This window comes from Euphorbia lathyris, chromosome 1 (assembly GCF_963576675.1).
Source record: "Euphorbia lathyris chromosome 1, ddEupLath1.1, whole genome shotgun sequence".
Classification (NCBI taxonomy): domain Eukaryota; kingdom Viridiplantae; phylum Streptophyta; class Magnoliopsida; order Malpighiales; family Euphorbiaceae; genus Euphorbia; species Euphorbia lathyris.
Genome location: NC_088910.1, coordinates 9658451 through 9662845, shown reverse-complemented (window position 1 = coordinate 9662845; position 4395 = coordinate 9658451).

Below are 4395 nucleotides of genomic sequence, written 5' to 3'. Positions count from 1 at the left end.
GGTCGAGTCAGAAGCAGTGTTGTCCAGGATACCGATTTATATGTGCTAGGTGATATTTTCCAAGGTAACACAGTTAATTCCTCAAAAATTTTGATGGAGGGATTAGTTGCCGCTTCCCGTTCGAAGAATCGGACAATTGGGTTTGGGAATATTATATGTGGGATAATCCTAGGAACCAAAGGATCAGTTTCTGTTCCTTAGACTGATAAGGAACCATTTCCCATAATGAATTACGAGTTTCTGGAAAATGAGGAACTTGTGAAAAGAGAGTTTCGTTCTAGTCCAAAATTTCAAATCTTCATTCAAGCGAAGATTGACTAGGCCACTGTTCATCGTATTCCAATTCATAGGGATACTATTTGAGTTTATATAGTTTGTTTGTAAATAGTGAGTATATGTTTGTTGTTTTTATGCATAGTTGTTTTTTATGTCTATATATATGTAATAAGGTATTATATTGTATTTCCTTTGATTAATTATGATTAATAAAAGTGCATTAATTCTCTCATTCATTTCTTTTAATTAAGGAACAACCTTTGGTTTTCCTTTAATTTAATGTTTCAGTTTTGTTTATTTCAGTTTCAGGAATTAATACTTGCATTAATGTCACTTAATTACACGAGGAATTGCATTAGTCATGTTCAAATTGTCAAAAACAGTCCAATTTTTACCTAGAAATTCCAGAATCTCAGTTGAGATTCTGAAATCTCAGTTGAGACAGCAAAAGAGCAATTTTTCAGCAAAAATCCGCCCCCTTGCAAGCTTGCTATCGCGACTGAGATTTTCAAAATCTCAGTCGCGATTTGCGGCTGCTATGACGGGATTTGGCTGGTTTTTTTCAATTAATCCTATTCCTACTCTAATTCATTACCTATTACTCTATCCTAATCAATACCTATTACTTACACCTATTTATATCACCTCTATTTACACCAATCAATCATCTTTTACTCTTCCCTACACAAAGATTCACTCACCTTCCCCATAAATCTTTACCCTATTCATCTTCTTCTTCCCTAAATCACCACCATTATCTTTTACTCTTCCTTTCATTCTTTCAAATTTCTTCATCTCTTTCACCAAATTTCACAAACAAAAATGCCTAGACAAAAGACCGTTGCTAACAAAACCAAAACCTCCGAGATCACTAGATTACGTGTTCAATATGGAGCACCGTTCGATATTGCGACGGAGGCCGAAGGACGTAAATATCGCCGTTTTTCTAATAGCGAAGTGGTGTTCATCGACATGCCTTTCCTTGACACCAAAACGGTAAACATATTTTCTTTTACCGAACGTATTGATGAATATCTATCCGTTCTTGGTTGGACAAGATTTTCTAGTATGTGTTTTCCTAGTGATAAATCGTATATTTTGAAATTTTTGGTCACTCTAACTTATGACAAGAAGAAAGGAGTTATCTCTTTTCGGAATAATGGGATTCGTTTTGAAGTCGGGTATGCGGCTATGAGCCGCTGGTTTGGTTTTCCTACTCGGAATTTTTATTCTAAACCAAAGAAGTTTGATGCACACACGGTTTGGCACTCTTTAACCGGCTTGGCTGTTTTTAATCCAAAGAACACTTCTAGTAAGCTACTTAAGGAAGATTGTATCTTTTTCTTTCACAAGTTTTTATCATTTTCCTTATTTGGTCGGGTTGAAAGTTCAAAGGTGCAAGTCCGTGATTTGTTTGTGTTGGATAGTATTTTTAAGGGTTTGACCATTGATAGTATTGAGATGATATTTACTAATTTAGTTCGACCCTCCAAGTCCCGCAATAAGCAAGTGCCAATGGGTAATTTAATTACCGGCATTGTTTTGGGTGCTCGGGGTGAATTAGCGGATTATCAAAATATGCCTCATGTTGGTTTGCCTTCCTTGGATATCACGGCACTTCAAAGAGCCAATTTATTGAAGAAATTGGGACCACCCGCCTTTATCTCCTATGAAGATCGTACAAGACGTGTTTTTGCTACATTGGGTGGTGAAGCTTCAAGTTCACAAGGTTTAGGTACCCAAGATGATGATGAAGAAGATAATGAGGACTTTGATGCAGAGGAGGAGGAGGAGAATGTTAATGTTAATGATCAATAACAAGCAAATGTGGACCCGAATGTTGAAGAACAAGTTAGGTGGCAACGTGTTTTGACACAAATGAACGAGCATAACCGTCACATGAATTTGCGGTTCGATGAAGTCGTTGCCAACAATACCGAAATGAGTTCGAGGATAAACACGGTGGATGCCAATATCACTACTTTGAGACGTGAGCACAAATCTACTCGTCGCCGGTTGCTATCTTTCTTCCGACGCCAAGGAGTTGAGACTACGCCTTCACCACCGAGTTCACCTTGATAGGTTTTATCCTTTCTATTTTTAACTCATTTTCATTATTATTACTATATTTTTCAATTCTAATTCGTATGGTTTATTTCGTACTATTTTTCGTGTTTTATCGCTTTTTGCACCAATGAGGACATGGTCCAAATTAAGCGTGGGAGGAGATATTTCATATTCGTTTTAATTTTAAGTACGAATGAATGCAACGAATGAGAATGAATTCTATTTATTTAAGTATTAATGCATATTGTTATTCAATTTTAAGTAAAGTATAATATGCAACATTTTTCAAAAACAATTGCAACATTTTTATATAAAGTGCAACATTTTTCAAAAATAATAGCTATTTTTCATAAATGTAAAATTTTTATTAACTGTATATTTCATATGTTTCAAACACTTTAACTTTCAAAATAATGTTAAGCATATTTTAAGGTTATCATTATTGGTAGAAATAATATTTCTATACGGGCAATATTTTTAAACAGATATTTTTACAAATCTCCGATACGATTTTATAAAAAACGTCTCGAGTGAATGTATGTAAGTAAAGATTTCTTTAGTTTCAAATCTCTATTTTATATCATGAATTCATGATAAATATAAATCTTATTTTCAATTTTCAATTAGGTTTATAGGCATAAATCAAACTAACAACTTTAGCTTTTTAGCTCGATATGATTATTCGTCTTACATTAAAAACCAATTGAAGTTTTTAAGGAAACTTTAGCCATAATACATGTTGAATTTCAAGACAATATAGGATGTGCTATTTTTCTTTTTCCAATTTATAATTTTCAATTTTATAACTCGTGTTAATTCAATCAAGTAGTCGTATTCTTAACTTTTGGCCACGATTGAGACCAACCTTATCACAATCGAGGTATAAAAGGGAAGAACATTAAGTACCGTTTACTTTTGGCCACGATTGCGACCACCCTTATCACGGTCGAGGTATGAAAGGAACGTTAAAAGTTTAAAGCAAAATTAAACGTGTTTAAAGTTTTAAGTAACGATTGCGTCCACCCATGGCATGGTCGGTACCTCTTAAACGAACACAAAAGCAAATTAATTTATATTAAGTCACGGACGAGACCACCCTTATCACGGGCGTGACTAAGTAAATATATTAAACCTAAGTCCTTAATAAATCTACATTTGTAATAATTTAGGTTTGGGAAAGGAAATTTTGTGCTTTGAAATGCCTTGAGACGAAAGATTCAAAAACATGCGTGCTTACACCGTCCCGAATACTTCAATATAAAAATTGAGATACAAGACGAGTAATATATCTCTTTTACACTAGCTAGTTTGATACCTTGCGTATAAATTTACCATGAAAGTTTATCTTTCGGTTTAACTAATTTAAAGAGGAATATATGGATATATGTACTATTTATGAAGAGATTGATTAAAGAATAAATTCAGTGAAATTTTGCTCGGGACTAGCAAAAGCTTAAGTGTTGGAGTTTGTTAAGCCCAAAACATACCTAAAATATCATATATAAATACGTTAAATTTACATTGAAATCGTGCTAAATATATTCATTTAGAATACTTTTACGTCTTTATTTACTTCTTTGATGCAAGGTACTTAATTATTTGGTTAAATCCAAATAGGAGCTCAAACGGATCTAAAACGGAGCTAAAATGGAGGAAAAACCTAAAAAACGTGCCAAGAATACGTATCAATCAGAAGAACAGCTCAAGGAGGACAAGAAGCAGTCGAAAGACGGGGAAAAAAGTCCCTATCGCGACTGAGATTTTCAGAATCTCATATGAGACAGCGAAGAATTCTGCACAGTTTTCACATGTTTAATTCCAAGAAACGCGTCTGTTCGTTTGGATAAAAGCGACCCTTCACCAGCGGACACGACCCTTCAATTACAACCCTTCACCAACTATAAATAAGTGATCCATTTCAAGAAATCAATGTTGGATTAGGTGGATTAAGGGTTATGAGAGTTGTTATGTTGAAGAAACTCTGACTAAAAAATGAGTCAGAAAGTTAGATTACATTTATGTGTAAACAAACTTGCTGTACACAAGTTGTTA